The 18,497-nt window shown below is 51.6% G+C and overlaps 1 protein-coding gene and 1 pseudogene across 1 annotated transcript in view; one reads left to right on the top strand and one right to left on the bottom strand.

The window, feature by feature from the left end:
* The window catches only part of LOC118916898 (TIMELESS-interacting protein-like), a 40,524-nt pseudogene extending 28,504 nt beyond the window's left edge, over positions 1-12,020 (bottom strand).
* The window catches only part of SPOCK1 (SPARC (osteonectin), cwcv and kazal like domains proteoglycan 1), a 508,761-nt gene that overhangs the window by 304,434 nt on the left and 185,830 nt on the right, over positions 1-18,497 (top strand). The gene's annotated exons all lie outside the window — the stretch shown is intronic.

Raw genomic sequence — 18,497 nt, 5'->3', positions numbered from 1 at the left:
CCAGATCATTTTTGACTGTCAGTGGTCAAGTCCAGAGAAGTGTTCAAAATTTAGAAGCCACGTCCACAGTGTCAGCTACCAAAATTAGGGCATTGAAGGAGTGTCATCAGTTAGTTATTTGTTAAACCAAGGTAATCATTAGCTTAAATGAAGTTTCATTAAGGGTTATGTACTCATTAAGTATAAAATGGCTCGAAAAAGCTTAACTATCATCATTTCTTAGAATAACTCAAATCTTGGCTAGGGTGGTTGACTTTCACCCTTGCGTAACAAGCAATCAGCATTTAATTAGTTGAGCACTTTGATGTGTTGATTAGAGCACATTTAGGATGTGAATATGGATGACATTCTTTAAGCAAAGCTTTCAGCCACTGCTTTTCTAAAACTTCTTGTCCAGCAAGTTTCAAAGGCTCACAATGAATATGGATGTCAGTGATTATTTATAGAATAATTCTTCTATTCCCATCCTTAGCCTTTACAAAGTTATTTTTGAGTTTACTGTGACCTGATTTTTAATTCCAGGAAAAGAATGCTTTGTTATTATTTTCCCTTTCAGAAGCTGAGCTCCTTAAATGAAGGAGACATCTCGGCCTCTGAGCATCTAACTTATTTACAAGTGGAGGAAATGATTTTGAACTCCAATAAAGCCTCTAAGTGTTGCTCAATACAATTTTTGCTCATTGCTTCCTCTGGAGCTCTTATGTATGCTGGAAACACCAAGAAATTGCTATGTCACCTGCACATGTGTGTGTGTGTATTCTTGTACATCTGTATCAGGATGCATAAATGAGGTCTCAAGCGGAGCCAGGTCCCCCTTGTCCTGAGCTTGATCTGGCTTCACTGGTTTGTCACACTGCACAATGTCTTCTGGTTTCCCCTTTTATTTCCAATACAACAAGCACATGTCTTTAAAAATTAAATGTGTATTAGCAGTCTATTCTCATGACAAATGTTTTGCCCAGACTATGAACAAATAGACAACCATAGCTTCCCTTCTATTCTTTCTTCATTTCTCTTTCTCTTTTTCACCATCCTGTGACTTGCTTTTCCTGTGTCGAGACTGGAAGTTGTGAGGCTTTGCTGCAGCTGCCCTTGTGGGCTGTCATTAGAGGCTGAGTCGTCACAGTGGGATCGGGATTATTTGGAACTGATGGCATCCAGTGATGTGGAGCCGTGTTCTGCTCCCATGATTGGCAGCATATTGTGCTGTGAGGCCTTCAGTGTCCCTGTGCGATGGAGCGTCCAGGCACGGACCGAGAGGCCACTGGGCAGGGAGCCCAGGCGCGGGGGCCACATCTGGGCCTCCGCTGAGTTGAGGGTCGGGAGGCCCTTTGTGATGCAGCTTCCATCTGTACGTGAGCCACATGGATCTTCTCTTTTTATGTTCCCCTTCTTGGAATGGAACTGGCTATATTTGTCACACAGATTCTTTAGAGCCGAGGGAGTGTTGCTGTCATGAAAATCATGGAGCAGAGGAGACAGTGTGTGCCACTACTGTAGCCTTTGTCGAAATTGGGCTTAAGCAATCTTTCTCACGGAGGGTATAGATTTACCTTTTAGCTTCTTTCCATTTTTCTAGGGGAAAGCTTATATTCCCCTATTTGTTCAAATCAACTGTGCACATGCAGTATTTTTAAATGTTAACACTAGATCTGGCACCCAGGCCTGGATTACATCCCAAGTGTGGCATCTCTGGGACTTAGTTAATAAGGTTCTGTTTATATCAGCAGGGAGAATATTAAAATTCTCCCCAAAACAGCTTGAAATGTTACAGTGGCTTTGTTTCTGAGGCATAACAGCAATGAGGCACGTTATTAATTTAGAAACAGCTAAGTAGGGGCCGTCTTCCTCCCCCCTTAGAATTAAGTGATGAGAATGGGCATTTGTGAAATTCACTGAATGCTCTCTGGGGATGCTTATTAAAATCCTAACATTGTTCTAGAGTTTTGTAGCAGATTCATTATCAGCTGTAATCTGATTAGGACCGCTTTGTTTTGTGATCACCATTCCTTCTGGGGGCCCCCCCACCCCCGCATGTGCACGGTGTTTCTCTGCTGGCCCAGCCTTTCTGGTCTCTTGTTCTGATGAATTAATTCCACCCCTTTCCTGTCAATCAGAGACTTCACTCCCTGTCTAACTCAGGGTCGGGCATGGTCTTGCTGATGTCCTTTTCCCCTTCCTGGGCCAACTCAAGAGGACAGTTGCCTTGATGCCTACATTGTCCCTTTTCATTTTTTTCCCAAGAAAATTACATTTTGAAGACACCCATTTCAAGTAACCCGAGTAGGGCTTGCATAATCAATCCTGTTTGTATTCGTAGGTTACCATCTCAGCCCCTCAATTCGTATTCTCAGTGTTATACACAGAGGCCTCCTTATATTATTATCAATTCTGGATTCAAATTCCAACCTGCAGACGCTTCCTAACTACTCTATGCCTCTGCTTCCTTGTTTGTAAAAGAGGGATTTGTTCATCCATCCACCTATTCACCCATTTGTTCAGTGAGTAGCCAAGCACCTATTTGCCAAGCCCTGCTCGGTGACTGTAACTACAGTAGGAAGCAGACAAAATGCCTGCCTTTGTGAGCTTAGTTTCTGGTGAGAGACAATTCGACAGTCAAGCTAAATAAGTAAAATCTAGAGTCTGTGAATACAGGTACCAAAGAGGAAAATAAGACCAAGGAAAAGAATATGGAATGGGGAGTTGATATTTTATTTTTTATTTGGCGAAGGGGTGTTGACAGTTTCAGGCCAGGGAAGGTCTCCCTGAGCGAAGCCCAGGTGGGAGTGAAGAGTCGCAGGAAAGGGCGGTTGGAGAGAGGGCGCAGCAGGCACAGAGGCCCCAGGGAGGGCGTGTGCTTGTCCGAGGGATGGCAGGGACGTCTGGGGGAGAGTGAACAGGGGCAGAATATTAGGAAATGAGAACAGGAGGTGACAGGCCCTACAAACATGGTGTGGGCTCTGACTTTCCTCTGAAGAGGGTCAAAGGGAAGAAGCCAGGAGATGGTTGCTCTGGGGCAGGCTGGGGCACCGGGGGCTTAGGCCAGGGTGGTGGTAGTGGGGGCAGTAAGATGGTTGAGTTCTGGCTGTATGTTGGTGGATCTGATGATGGACTGTGGTGGGAGGGGACTGTGGGAAGGTCAGGAGTCCACTCTGAGACATGTTAGGGGTTCAGTCGTTGATTGTTGGATAGACGGGCCTGAGTATCAGGGGAGGCATCCGATCGGACATGGGAAGGGGTTGAGAGTCATCAGCCTGTGCTTGGTATTTAGAATCATGGTCTTGGATGAGATCATTTTGGAGGGAGCACAGGCAGAAAAGCAAAGAAGTCTGATGCCGAAGACTAACAGACCAAGACTAATCTCCAACATTCAGAAGTTGGGAAAATGAGGGGGAAGCACTGACTAGAGGTGAGAGGAAATCTCTAGAAAGGCAGAGGAAAACCAGGACCCACGTAAAGAAAGTGTTCAAGGAAAAGAGAGAGATCATCTGGCTTAAATGTGGCTGATGGAACGAGTAAAACGACGACTTACAACAGACAAGGTTTAGGTAGTAGCCAGAGATACCTGAGAAGCATCCTGGACACGTCAGCTTTTTGCTCAGTAAATTAGCTGTCTGGTGACTCAGGTAGCCCAGCAGGCTGTTTGCTGACAACGTGGCCTTTAGAGAATATACACGAGGAAAAAGAACCACGGCTTGGAAGAGAATCCATGCGGGGAGGTGAGATGGTGTTAATGATTCCAGAGACACATGTCAGACTGACGCCATGTTCTTCCGCAGCGCTGGGGATTAACACGCATGCCCAGGCTGGCTCTGTGACAGGCAGCTGTCATCCGAGGGACGGCGGCAATGTCTCGTGTCCTTGGGGTCACCTTGTGGTGGGATCTGCTGACTCAGGCTCTGAGGAAGAGGACTTTTTTCCCCTTCAGGGTGTGCAGTTGGAGAGATTCATGCCCTAGGCGGGTTCTGGAGGCACTGCGGGATCAGCGGGCTTCCCACAGTGGTCCGCAGGGCCCCGGATCCCAGCTGTGTTGCTGAGATCAGGTGACAGTACCTGTCCTGGGTATCCTGCCCGAAACATCGTCTCTGGGTCACAGCACAGCCTGAGTCGCCCTCATCACCCAGCTCCCTCTAGCTGCTCTGGCCAATTATTTTCATTGCTGGATGTCATTTTTCCAGAGGTGAGATGGGGATCGACTCAAGAACTAGACCAACTATTGCAAACCCCTGGAAACCAAGATTCCTTGACTCAACAAATACACACTAAGTGCCTAGTACATGCTGGACACCCTTGTATTGACCACGTAGTGATGACAAAAACAAACGCAGTTTTTGCTGTCCTGGAGCTTACAGTTTGGGGAGGAGACATATTATCAAGCAATCATAAAAGCAAGGTACTTTTAAACAGTGCCAAATTGTGCTCTAGAAAGTTAAAGAAGGAAGATTTGGCATACTTAGGGATGATCCGGGAAGGCTTCCCAGAGGAAGTTGCATTCAAGCTGAAATTTAAAGGAGCTGAGTAGGACAGCAGAAAAGGAAGAACATTGAAGCCATAAGAAACAGCGTATTTAAATGCCCCCTCATGGAAGGTAGCAGGGTAAGTAAGGGGGTCAAAAGAAGGCCAGAGGGCAGAGAGCAAGGAGAAGCCTGGCAGGAAATGGGGCAGAGGGATGGCTGGGGCCAGACCACACCGGGCCACGCAGAGCCCCTAGGGAGCACTGCCATGGCCCCGCGGCCGTAGGAGCCCACCGGAAGGTGCTCAGGGGCGTGTCGGTGATGACAGATTCCTACTGTGGACAGCTCCCCTTGGCTCGATGTAGAGGATGCATTGGGTAAGGAGGGCAGAGACTGGTGCTTGCAGTTGGGAGACTGCCACCCTGGGTCGGGCTCCGGGTGGACTAGGAGGGAGTGGTGCTGGGATGCGGACAGGTAGATGGACTCGGTGTCAGGATGGAGCCCGAGGCACTGAAGGCGTGACTGAGGAGCTGAGGTAGTAGAGGAGTTTCCAGGCCCCCTGTTTCTGAGCATCCTCCCCAGAACAGCATTGTTCCAGGCCCACAGGAACCCCTAACGTGGTGGACTTGGGGGCACTTGGTGACCTAAAGGAGTAACTCTCTTCCCTCAGGAACTTTTCCCTCCCCTCGGGCTGAGGCACCTTACCCACCTTAGTGCCCCCCACCCCCACCCCTTCAGATGCTGGGTGCAGGTCCAGGCTGTCACCTGTGCTTCCGACCCACCAGCTATAGGTAGTGGGTTCCAATGACCCCAACTTGGGTTTGATTAATTGGCTACAGTGCTCAGAGAACTCAGACAAACCTTTTACTTAGTCGATTACTGGTTTATTATAAAGGGACGTACCTCAGGAACAGGCAGCTGGCAGAGATGCAGAGAGCAAGGCCTGGGGAAAGGGCAGAGCGTCATGCTCTCGGAGCGTCACCCCCCAAATCTGCGAATGTTCCCCATCCTGGCAGCCCTCTGAGCCCAGTCCTTTGGGTTTTTATGGAAATGTCATTGCATAGGTGTGGCTGATTGAATCATTGGCCATAGGTGCTTGCACTCAGTCTCCAGCCCTCTCCCCCATCCCAGGTCTGCAGGTGGGGCTGAAAGTTCCAACCCTCTAATCACAGGGTTGTTCTGGGCCACAGCCCCCATCCTTAGGTATTTTCCAAAAGTACATCACTAACATAACAAAAAGACACCTTAATCCCTCACTGCGTTTAGCAAATTCCAAGGGTTTTAGGAGCTCCATGCCAGGAGTGGGGTTGAAGACCAAATTTTAGTTGTTACTATAAATCACAGCGTGACACAGGAGTGCTGTGCGCCTGCATATTGACACCCACCCAGGGTGCTGAGCCCTGCATCCCCAGCTTGGAGGCGCCTCTACCAGCCACCCATGGAGGGATGTTACCCCTGGTGCTTTCAACCAGCACATACTCATAACTTTCTTCTCATTTCCAATTAGAGTGGGCGGTGAACTTGGCTGGGCTGAGTCACTTCCCAGAGCAAACAGTCCGGGTGATGATTGACATAAAGCCATGCTTTGGAACTGTGGGCAACCCTTATGTCAACCCATGTCCCCTGGCAGCTGTCCAGGTTCCAGGCTGACCCACTGTAGCCTTGAACCAAATAGGGCCATCATGCCTGGGCCCACTCCCCCACCCCCACCTCTTCCTTTGTCTCCTGAATAGTAGGGACGATCGTGATGTGAGGGTTAGGGTTCAGCTAATTTCATGGCCACATGGATGTTTTAAGGTACCTTTTAGAAAAAAATTGATGTTGGTAAAACCAGAGCACTGCAAAGTTATCTTTTAAGTGTCTGTGAGATTCAGGTAAGTGGCTAATTGCCTGTATCAAGGCGAGTTGGCAAGGGGGTGCCCATGTAAGAGAGCCTATGTAGAATCCAAACACTCAGGTGGACAGAGGATCATCGGGAAGACGTATAGCTGAGGCTCCGCGGGAGATACTGGGGGCCTGTGCACAGGTGTGGGGGCTGCGGGCAGTGAGGGGAATTAAAGGGGGGGCGCGGATCAGTTCATTCACCTCAGGTGTTTAAGAGGGTCATTTTACATTGTTCAAGTGAGAGGAAAACAAAGTGATGGATGACCCCGTGGCTGCATGGAGGGTTCAATCACAGACTGCTGCCAGGCCGTTCTGTCTTCCTAATTCTTGTGCTGGACGTGGGGGGGAGTCTGAATTGCATCCGGTAAAGAGTGTGGCTGCTCTTGGCATTCTGTTTGCATTGTGGTTAAACCTGTCAACCCGGTACGGGACAGGGGTACGCATTGTGGGCATCCTTGATCAGGAAGCTCTGACCAGAAATGGGGCATCATCTGCTGGGGGGGATCACATGGGATCTTTCTGCCAAGTCCTGGAGCTCCTCTGGACCTGGGATGATGGTGGTCAGCAGGGGCTCTAAGACAGAGTGGCGAGGTCTACCCTCCTGGAGGGGCTTCAGCAGCACCTGGGTTGGGAGCAGGGGGCTCGGGGCAGTGGAGGCCGTGGAGGGAAGGTGGGAGCAGGAGCGAGGCCAGATCTGCTCTGTGAATGCCTGGAGGGAGGGGCTGTCCCCCTATCCCACCTGCCCAGTGCCGGGCGGCATGTGGCTGAATCTGGGAAAAGCAAAGACCATGTCGTTACTTACCCCTCCACCCACATCTCTGCATGTTCCACCTGCCACTATCTGTGGCAGTGCCACAGTTCCACTGACAGGCCACGGGTTCTCTTCCTCCTGGGCCCTTACACATGCTGTTCCCTCTGTCTGAAACACTGTTCCATTCCCATCCTCTGGCTAACACCCTCTCATGCCCACTCATGTCTCAATTTCCCTTGGGAAGACTTCCCAGCTGTGAAGAGGGTGCCTAGGAGCGCCCCGTCTCCCCTGCTGTGCCCTTCCCACGTGTTCCTTGCTGCTCGGCTGCTAGACTGTGTTTCCTGCACCTTGAGAGCCGGGCACAGCGCCCCACGCAGTTGAGACCTAATACCCCAGTAACTAATGTGACTGGCCTCTTCACAGCTTCTCTCCGTTGGGTGATGAAGAAAGCGTCATTGATTCTAAGCTTGAGGGAAAAGAAGGCTGTCAGAGATGCTGTCAGACTCTGCCCCTGCTCTCTGGGACTATTCAGTCTGAAACAGACATGTTGGCATAGCAGGTACACTGAGCAGCCTGTGAGTTAAATGAGCCATTAAGCAGTTTCCCGTTCTGCCCCACAAAGTGAGGTACCCCTTTGGGGTGCGGGGGCAGGAGAGCTGTGCAGGGGGCCTCGGGCTGCCTCTGGGAGACGAGGGGAAATCCAGGGCCCTTGGGGGCAGGGGTAGCCTGATAGGTTATCTACACGGTGGCACTATCCTCTCCCCCATTCTCATTTCCACACTATTAAATCTGCCTTTCCTAACATCTCCTTGGAGGGGAAATAAATTACAGCACCCTGTACCGATAGCCCGCTGCGTTATTACCGCTAATGTAACTTCTCGGGAGCAGCCAGGCGCTGTCCGTATTTCATAGCCACTCGCATCCCCAAAGCTATATAAAGCTATCAAGTATTCATGGACACCATCTAGACCTCCCGTTTTTTCTTTGCTGGTGGTACCGAAAGGTTTGAGGGCAGGATTAAGCTCGGGTTGCATTTCTACTTGGGGCTTCAGCTCTATCCTTACACATCCCATTAATTAGGTTATTTCATCAAAGGCATGCCTTAGGAAGGAATTCCCGGGATGTGCTGCGGTGATGGCCCAGTAGGGGTCTGGGAGATGGCTTGTCTCACCTCATTTGGGAGAGAACGGTGCTAGGGCTGGAGGGCTCCGGATGTCCCCAGGCTGGCCAGATGTTCCTCCTCCACTGCCCTCTGCCTGCTCCCGCGCTTCTACAACCCAGTTACTCTAACCGAGAAAGTGGAATCAAAATGCCTGCTGCCCACCCGTCAACTTCCACCTCCCCTAAACATCCCGCCAACAGCCCAGGCCTGTCAGGTCACCTCCAAGACACACGGGGAGTCTGTCCACCTCTCATCACCTCCACCGCCACCCCTCTCTCCCACTGCCTCGTGTCTGGCAGAAACCTGCTGACTGGTCCACCTGCTTCCTGTCCTGCCCACTCTGCTCCAGTCCCTTTGTCACACAGCCATCAAGTGACACTTTGTCCTTTATAACAGATAACATCTAAAAATATATCTCTGCATCTGCCTACCAGCTTTAGCCCAGCCCCATTGGCCTCAGATCATTTACTTAAAGAAACAAAACAGCATAGATTTTGGTAGCGAAGATCCTACCATTGCCCTTCCTCGATCTCATTCTGTTCTTTTCTCCCCAGTGCTTAACTGAGATCCTGACTTTCTCATGCCCACGTTTATGTCTTTACTATGTAAATATCTGTAAGTAAACATACATGCTGTTGTTTCGCATGCCCTAATGCTCATATAGATGCTATCACACTGTGCTTTTTAAATCTTATTTCTGAGGTTTATCCGTGTTGATTCACGTGGTTCTAGCTCCTTTGCTTTAGCTGCTCGGTGGTAGTCTGTTGTACACACAATTTATTTGTCTATCCTACTGTTGTTGGATATTGAGTCATCTATTCCAGTATAAATCAGATTGTTTCACCTTTGCTTACAACCCTTACAGGGCCCTGAGAGGAGGCTGTTCCAGGCCATGTGGCCTCCGCTGGCTGTGCCCACGTTACGGACTGCACAGCTCGATGCAGGAAGACGCGGGCGGGAGGCAGCCCTCAGGAGTGGGAGGGCTCTTACGGGCTAACTCGAGGCTTTTCTTTATCCCCACCTGGCATGGCTGCTCTTGGTGGGTGACTGACATTGGACTCCATTGCCCTGGTCTTTAAGTCTAGGTAGCTGGGCTTGAACTCCTTTGCCAGGCGTTTTCATAGGCTGGGGTCTCCAGTGAGACTCACAGCCCTTGACCCCTCTGGGACACAGCCCTCGGGGGGGAGTCTCTCTGAGCTGTTTTTCATACTACTCTCTTTTTGAGCACCTCTCCTTATAGCTCTCTTCCATAAAACAGATTGTGAGCTTGTTGCAGTGCAAACACTGGGAATTTCCTGGAGCCGAGCACCTCAGCTTTAAGACTCACAGACTTTAGGGCCTGCTCTCTGCCTCCACTGTCTCCAGTGACCTTGTGTAAAGGCAGTGAGACATAGTGGGTAAGCAGTGTGGGTAGCTCGTAGAAAGCCTATTTTCCGTAATGAGAAAGCTCCAAGCCCACTCTACCTGAGAGGCCGTTGATACTGTGTGGGTCCTGAAAGGGTATGATTGACTTTTTGATACTACCAGTCAGGTTCTACAGTCCTTAAAAAGGAAATTTGTGATCCATGCAATGGTTTTAAGCCACCAGATGAAACCTAGCTTAGTTTGAATGAAGGTTTATATGCCCCAAAGCCAAGGACATCAAACTGCTCAGCTTAGCCCCGGAGCGTGCTGAGTCGTGGAGCCCACTGCAGCAGGGTCTCTGTCATAGCTCAGGCCTTCTTTGGACACAGGTGGGCGTGAGGTGCTGCAGTTTGCCTAGAGAAGATTGCCAAAAAGGGGATAGAAGGACAGGAATGTAGTATTAACTGAGGACTTACTGTGTGCTTTGAAAGCCACATGTTAACTTACTTATTCTTCATATGCTTCTCATTTATGGAAGCAGAAACATTCAGAGAGATTAAATACCTTGTTCAAGGTCACATGGCCAGGAAGAGCTGGAGGTTTTCTTCTGTGCCTGTAGGTCCTGGCCCTCTGCAGCCTTAAAATGGGAAGATAAGACAGGAACCAAGAGAGAAGAGGGAAACATTCTTCTAGAACATTCTTTCCTCAGATGCAAAGTCAGGATACAGACCCTGGGCTCTTTCAAAGTGCCCTTGTCCTGTCCTGGGTGGGCTTCTTTTTTAAGACTCTGCAACAGGAAGACCCCCACAATGAATTCTCCTTGATTTGCTTCAGATATATATATATATGGAACTGTGTCCATTGACTGGGCTGAAGAAGGCCCTGGGTAGGGAGCGCAGGATCCGACACCAGGCCTGCCCAGCCCTGCCCTGGATCTTACGCAAGAGTGGGGAGGGAAGACCACGGGTATGTGGGGTCATGAGGCTCCTTGAGGGAAACAGTTGATCAAGCTTCCCTGGGCTGTTGCATGCAGCCTGATGGATGGTAGAAGTGTGGGAAAAGCCTCTAGGGCATGGGATGAGCAAATGAGAAAGTCCTGAAATCTTGGGAGTACAGAGTGTAGTCAGAAAATGGCAGTCGGGTGTGGCTAGAGCCAGGAGCGGGTTGGGGACAGGTGTAGGACAGGATGGGGTAGGCTGGGCTGTGTCAGGAAGCCCTTGGCCACCATAAGGAGGGTGCCTGCCATCCTTTGCTGTGAGGTGACCGCCTGCCCCAGGATGCACTGTGAGCTTGCCCGGACTGACGCTCACCTTGTAGGGTAGGACCTCCTCCCCTGCAGACGGCAGCCAGGTGGGAGAGCTGTCACTGCCACACAGCCCTGTGTCTGCCCTGATGATGAAAGGTGACAGTCTGAAAACTCATATTCTTGGGACATGATTCCTTTGACTAATTTATGCTAATGACACGGGATACCTCCTAATGGATCACACCCCACCCCTGCGTGTCATGGCACCACCCTGGTGGCTCTGTCAAGGGCATCCATAGGGGAGTCACTGGGGTGGTTGCTAGGAAGTGACATGAGTGGCTTTTCCAGGCCCCCCCAGAACTTCATATGGACTCCTGTTTTTACCATATTAATGGTTAATGTCTTGTCTCGAATTGACAGCCAGTGGGAACACACCCAGAGGGAGGGGGCCTTTGTGTCCACAGTGCCCAGGACCCAGCGGGTGCTGAACGCGTGTATGAATTACAGATAGATCATGAGGGCAGGTTGGAAGGTAGGCTGGAGGGAGATGAAGCCTGAACCCAGTGAGGCTTCACTAAGGAGGTGGCAGCTATAGATCAGATGCGAGACTATGATGGGGTGGGGGCAGGGAGCTGGTGGGGGGCTCAGGGGGTAGATGATGCTGTGTGGGGCTGCAGGGGATGGAGAAAGAAAGTAGCACAGATGGCTAAGGTTCTGGATGGGATGCCTGAGGGGTACACAGAACAGGTGGTCTGGGAAGAATCAGGCTAAGGTAAGTGTAGGGCCAGGCTAACTGTCACATTCCTTGTGGATGGTCCTTGGGATGAGGGGCCACAGGCCCCCGGGCAGGTGGGCCTGGTGCTCAGGTTGGGCCTGGAGAAATGTCAAGCGCCATCAGCATTGAGGAGCCACCGGGGGGGAGGGTTGCTGTGCCCTCCCAGGGAGGAAGGAGTTGGTGAAGGACGGTCAGGAGGGGATGCTTAGGAGCAGCAGCCAGGCAGGCATGAGAAGCAGGAGGAGAGCACGCAGGCCCCGGAAGCGCCAGCCTGGCAGGTTGTCCGCTGGGGTGAGCAGAGGCACAGTGTGGCAGGAGCCATAGGCAGAGGCGCCCTCGGGAGGGAGGGGGGATGTGGTCAGGGGCCCAGGGGGTCCGAGCACCGAGCCAGGGGAGGACTCCATGGTGGCTTTGGAGCGAGTGGCCTCGAGGTCGTTGGTCTCCCAGTCAGAAGAGATTTTGTGGTGGGAGATGATAGACAAGGAAGCCCAAGGGGGGCCCAGGCCGTGGCACCAGTAGGAACAGACCAGGCACAGAGGGGGCCTCGTTCCCTGCCTGGTCCCTCACCAGGCTGGGCACCTGGAGGTTCTGAGACACGGAAAAGGATGCAGAGAACCTGTGGCTCACAGACCAGGATCTCGTTGGCCCTGCGTGGCTCAGATTAGCCCTCGTTAAAGGCTGATGCAGCAAATGCACCTCCCTGAAGTTCTTACTAACTGGCCCATCCTCCAACCCCATGCCCTCTGCCCCTTTCCCAGTGTAGGTGGGGCCAGGGGCAAGTTCCCTGGGTTACCTTGTCCAGTTTACCCAGGGCTTTAAGATGTTTTCTTGGAGTGAATCAAGTCCTTTGACCACAGGTGCACTCCAAGCAGATGGTTGGTGCAAGAGCATTAGCCGTTACGTAGCTATTCCCACCCAGAGGAGCCGGGGGAAGGGAGGCTGGTGACAGCATTCTGCCCGACCTGCCAGGCCTCTGTGTGGACACCAATATCACTGCTCCACAGGTGGCTGCCGTCTGGTGGCAGGGGCTTTGGAGAAGGTGGCGTCAGCCCTGGAGCAAGTAGATTTGAAATGGAAGCAGTGGCACCTGTGTAGGCCTTCGTAGGATAAATAAAAATATCCCTGGCCGCCCAGGACACCGGAAAGGCACTTGCCCTTCTGTTCTGCTTCAGCCTCTTTCTGCTCTTCTCCTGGGGACCCTTTCATTTCCTCCTCCTCGTGCCTTGGTTTGCCCCCCACTCCCTTCATCTGTCTTTCCGCTCGTTCACCCCATGCCGTCTGCTCTGCTGGGTGCTGGAGATACAGTGGTCAGCAGGATGGAAAGCCCACCCTCAGAGTAAGCACAGCAGGGTTAAGTTCCCTGAAGGGAATGTGCAGCTTAGGGTGAGGAGAACAGACGGGACGGGGTGGTCAGAGTGGCCTCTCTGAGTGGGAGACCTTGGAGATGAGACTTGGGGGGTGAGGGTGAGTCGGCCTGAGATGGTCCCGAGGGACAGGGCCGTGAGAGGAGCAGCGCCCCCCGGGCCTTCCGGAGACACGGGTCTTGGGATCCCCTCAGAAGTGAAGGGGCCATTGAGGGTGAAGGTGAGGAGGGCGGGGAGGGGTGCAGAGGGGGCCTTCCACGCTCATGCCCTAAACGGGGAGCTGGGTGTTGATGTGGCTGCCCTGGTGTTCTCTGCACGGGGCTGTGAAGGGCAAGAAGCCTCTAGTTTGATTTCATGGCTTATGGATTTGGGTGTTGATTTTATTTGAAGCCCTGCAGAGCTCCCGCCAGCAGCTCCGGGAGGGCCTCACTTTCTCCCAAACTGACGGGGCTGCGGGCCACACTGGGTGGCAGATGCCAGGGCCTGACAGGACGCCTGGGGGCTTGGAAAGGTGGTGGCGTGCCTGGGCCAAGAGTGACCTGTGAGGGGCCAAGGGGGAGGGGCTTTCTGTGTCTGGGCCCTGGATCAGTCGAGCCGCGCGCTCACACGCTCCCGCACCAGGCTTTTGCCTGCCTGAGCAGCCTCCTCTGGCTCTGGCTATCTGACTCATATCTGCTTATGAGCCTATTTTGTTAGCTTCCTAAACACAGCTGTGTACCCTTGGGAGAAAGCTGTACCCCAGACACTCACTGGAGAACGCGCACTTACTTTTCTTAGAATTAAAGAAGCAAAGCTCTGTTTTAAAACTGATACAGGTTGTTCCAGTCCTAGCCTTTCTGTTGGTGGTCACTGGACCAAATCCTAAGGCCACACTGCCGTCGCACGGTAATGGCGATGATCATAATAGCCTACAAGCATTGGATAGACGTCAGGTGTCAGCCAGTGTGCTGAGTGGATTGTCTTCCCTGGGGCAGATCCTGTTCCTAGCTCAGTGTTGCTAGTAAGCACAGCTAAAGCACAGAGAGGGGCTTAGGGACCTTCTCAAAGTCACCCAGCTGAGAAATGGTGGAGCGGCGCGGTCTGACTCTCCGCCTTTGTGCCTTCCAGTCTGCGGGTGAGGACGGGGATCTGCATAGCCGGCAAGAGCTAGATACTGGACTCAAACGCCAGTCCTTTAACTTATTCTTTTGACTTAGAATTGAGGTTCTCTCAGCCTTTCCTGAGCTCCCTGAAGGCCCTCCATGTTCTTTGGGTCCCTCAAGGGCCACAGCAGAGGCTCTTAGGTCCCATTCCCAACCAGTGCCACAGAGTCCCCTGGAGAATGGCCAATTGCAGAATGGTGGGCCTTGTGCCAAAATTCTGACTTCCGGAGGTGAGGTGCAGGAGTCCGTGCTGTGCTGTGCCGTCGGGTCTGAGAAAACCCCAGACGCTTACACTGGGAATAATGGTTTGCAGGCCACGATGCCTTACGTGTTCCTTTCCTGACCTTTCCTCACTGTTCCTCCCTGTGCAACCCCGTGCAGGCCGCTGTCTCGCTGAGTGCAGACTTCCACACCCACTCACTCCCCTGGCCAGATGCTCACCGAGGGCAGGAACTGGGTGTTGTTCGTCTTGTTATCCGCAATCTCTGCCCCATAGTGAGTACTCCAGAAAGGTCCGTGGGGTTAAGGGATTGAAAGGATACGTTTATATCTAATGAAATCTGGGTTGATGTAGTTCCCGGTGGTTCTCCACTGAACTGCTCATGTTCTTCACTGAGTCTCCATGAGAATGGATGACCTGGGCCTGGAAGGCGTTTGGCCAGAGTCCGGGGCACCTGGGTCCAGAGAGTAGGACGTCTGGAGGGTAGGAGCTTAGCTTGATGGCACTGGCCGGCTGGAGACCTGGCCAGCTCTTGGCTGAGCCCCTGCAGCAGGCTGGTACCCCTCTACCAGGCAGTGTGATGGGTCAGGCCATTGCTGGCCTCAGGAACTTCACATTCTGGCAGGAAAGACCCAGGAAGAGAAATGTTGGTGCAGAGATGAAGTGTGAACAGGGAGGGCGCTCAGACGAGGGCTCTGAAGTCCAGACTGGAGGGTGGGGCGACTCAGACTATGTCTCTGTGACCTCCAGCAAGTCACCCTCTCTGGTGTCCCTCATTATAGAATAGGGATTGTAATAGTGCTGTCATAATATACATGCAGTAAACGCTGACAGATATTTGTTGAATGACTGAGATCTGAGGCACTGTTCAGGAAAAGCTTCCCAGAGAGGGGGATGTCTGAGTTGCGTTTGGAAGAACAAATGAGATTTGGCCGGGAGAAGAGGGGCGCTTCCCGGCGGCAGGGACCACGAGCGCGAAGATGTGCGTGGGTGTGTGGAATGTGAGGGAAGCTGTAGGCAGCTCATTTTTCCAGAGGCGTTGAGGTTAGCTGGTGGGGCGTCGCAGGTGGTGAGGGCTGGAGGTATCCCCAGTGAGCATTTGAAACTTTATTTCAGAGTTGAATGTATCTATTGGAAGGTGTTAAGCAAAGAAGGGCCCAACTGAGCCCCTGCTTTAAGATGGTCTGTGTACAGGAAGAGCCGCGGAAAGTCTCCGTGTGTGTGGTTAAGCTGTGGGTCTCCTCCCGTGAAGCCACTGTTGCAACATTACTTGCAGATTTTTGTCCTCGTGTCCCTTCTAGCCAACACTGGAGGCTCAGTGGATGAACAGCGCAGGAACTGGAGCGCTCAGGGTCCGACCTGTCCTGTGATCTTCTGGAGGATGAAAGGGAATCCTCCAAGCAGATCCTAATCAGATGTCCCAGGCAGGCATCTGCCCGGCCCGATTTAGATTATCATATATTATCCTCAGCTCAGAGAATCTGCGGCAGTGGTAAGATTAACTGCCACTTAGCATTTGCCCTGGGAGTTTACACAGCAGCAAGCCTGTTTGTCAGCGAATGCTCCAAAGTTCCCAGCCTCCGTGGAGACCATGCTTCCAGCTCTGTTTAACGTTTTATTCAAATGCAGCAAAAGAGAGGTATAAAGCTGATGCAAGCCAGAAGCCTCCAGGATTGGGAGGCTAGGGTGGGGCCCCTCCCTGTCTTATCCTATGATTGCATCTGTCATTCTCTGAACCCAGATCAGAATTTTCATTCCTGAGGCTGGAATTTGAGTGAGCCCCATTGTGTGGGCAGAACCACAGGCCCCTGTTGATGGTGATCCTAGCCCATCTTGATCCCCATGGCTGATGGGGTGAAGGACCCTAAAGCAGATCCTTTGTGTCACCCCTCCCCACACACTGACACCACTGATGATGGAATAACGTCCAAAGTCACTAACACTGTGCTTATGGTCTTCCTGCTGGGGTTCCAGACTAGAGCGCCCTCACACACATCCATTCCAGAACATTCTGCTCACATCTTCAATTTCTTCTCCTTCACGTGTTTACTCATGCTGCTTCTATTCAGAATGCCTCGTTTCTGCCTGCTGGGCACCACATGTTTTCTTCAGCTGGTTCCTCCAGCAGGCCTTTCAGTTTCTGCTGGGTGGCCCCTGGGTTCCCCACTTGGTTGTCTGTAAGGTTGGCACTCTGAGGTGGAAGCCCTTTGTGCTTATGCTCCTGAGGTCACCTTCTCTTTGCCCATTGCCCAGCCCAAGGCCTCACATGTATGTAAGCTGGATTCTATTCTGAGCCAAACCTGACCAAGCCATCCACTTGATCACATGTTACTTCAATTTTTTGCTTTGAGGACCAGGAGAGTGAGCAGCTCATTCAGAGCCTTTGTGTTCTGCATTATCCCAGCGCCTGAACTCTGGGCTTGTCTGTCTTGAGACTGTGCCTGTTAGAGGGTGGGAATGAGGAAAGCCAAGGGGGAGCCACTGGCTCGCCCAGTTTTCTTTCAGCCAAACCATGGGTCTGTTGTGTGTTGGGGGAGTCTTGGCTGTAGCTGGAGGTGTCCATGGGGCGGCCAAGGGAGTGGCACCCGGAGTCAGACAGCCCATGGAGCAGGGACTGTGAGCCCTGTGGGCCCTGCAGCAGCAGAAGGAAATCCCACTGGCTTCAGGCTTAGGAAACTGACGATTTCTTTGGGTTTGATGTTCTCCTCTGAATGAAGACCGTGATGTATAACAGTCTTTGGCGAATGAGATGCACTCGTCAGGGAAGGTGCCTGGTACCTCAGAATCCAATCTCTTCCTCTCCCACTAGGTTCTTACTGAAACTGGCTCAGGGCAGGCTTACAAGCGTGATCATTACAAAGGTGATATAAGTTAGTAGGCATATCATACACTTGCGTCTTTCTTGCTTGTTTTACAAAGTATGTTATGCTCAACTTGATAAGTGCCCACACGTGCTGGGTGCCTCAAGTTCCAGGCCAGCTGTGCAGGAGGATGGTAGGTGGGGGTGAAACTGGAGCTCTCGCTCAGCCACTTGTTGGCTGTGTGACCTTGGGCAAGTGACTTAACCTTTCTGATTCTTAGTTTCTTCACTGGAAAATTGCAGTACTGATCCATTATGTTGTGGCCTTATTCTGAGGATGAAAGGAGACAGTTCCTATCAAGCTCTGGTGCCTGGAGTCTAATGAGGGTGTTGTCTATGTTAGTGAGGCGCCTTGTAGGAGGGAGGTGGGGCCCTAGGCCTTAAGAAGTTATGTGGCCCAAGGGGAAAGATGGTCTTACCTATGTTCAATTCTCACAAAAGCCCTATGAATTAGAACCAGTCCTATAAATCCTGCTTTCTTAGCAAAGTCAGCAGCCTGCCCCAAATCTTGGATCTGGCAGGTGGCTGCGCTGGGGCATGAAGCTTGCACTCCTGTTGCCCAGTCTGAGGGGGGATGTTTTATTGGTCTCTGCTGGGGAAAGAGCAGGACAGCCAATCTGTTAGTGCTCTGCAGGACTTAGTCTGCTACTGGGAGGAATTTTGGGTTGTAAAAGTGGTTAGAAAAATAGGTGTCCTAAGGAGGTATCCCTCCCTCAAGACAGGAATGGTTCCCAGGCCTCCAGGGCACCCCAGCAAAACAGAGAGGGGGCAGGATGACCCCTATGGGCCTGCTAGCCTTGGGAGCTGCCCTGTGCCCTGTGTGACAACGTAAATGTGTAGTTTAACTAATTGGTGGCATTAAGTCCTATTAAGGGAGAGCAAATGGCTCTGCCTTTTCTGAGACAAAATCAGAGCTTAAATCAGACATTAGCACCCAACTCAGAGCTGGGGCCTTTTGTTTTTAGATCAAATGAGGAAAAGGTAACTGAAGTCTTGTGTTTTCACTGGGTATAGATAGAAAGCTGGTCCCTTTAATATTCATCACCCATTACGGGTGTGGTGCTTAGCAAACTGGGAGTGGACTCCACCTTTTCTGCACTGTCCCATTTTTGTAATTAAAACCTATTTTTCATTTTGGAGGAAAAATAATACTAGAGTTTAAATAGCCTGAATGGCCTTAGAAACGCTCCATAGCTAGTCACTGATTAACTGGCTTGGAAATGGAAGTCATCATTCACTCCCCACTATGTCATCATCTTTCTGCACACCTGCTCTTCTGGGCCACCTGCTGTGCC

This window comes from Manis pentadactyla, chromosome 13, assembly GCF_030020395.1.
Source record: "Manis pentadactyla isolate mManPen7 chromosome 13, mManPen7.hap1, whole genome shotgun sequence".
Taxonomy (NCBI): domain Eukaryota; kingdom Metazoa; phylum Chordata; class Mammalia; order Pholidota; family Manidae; genus Manis; species Manis pentadactyla.
Note: the sequence above shows the minus strand (reverse complement) of the source record. Positions and strands in the feature narration are given on the sequence as shown.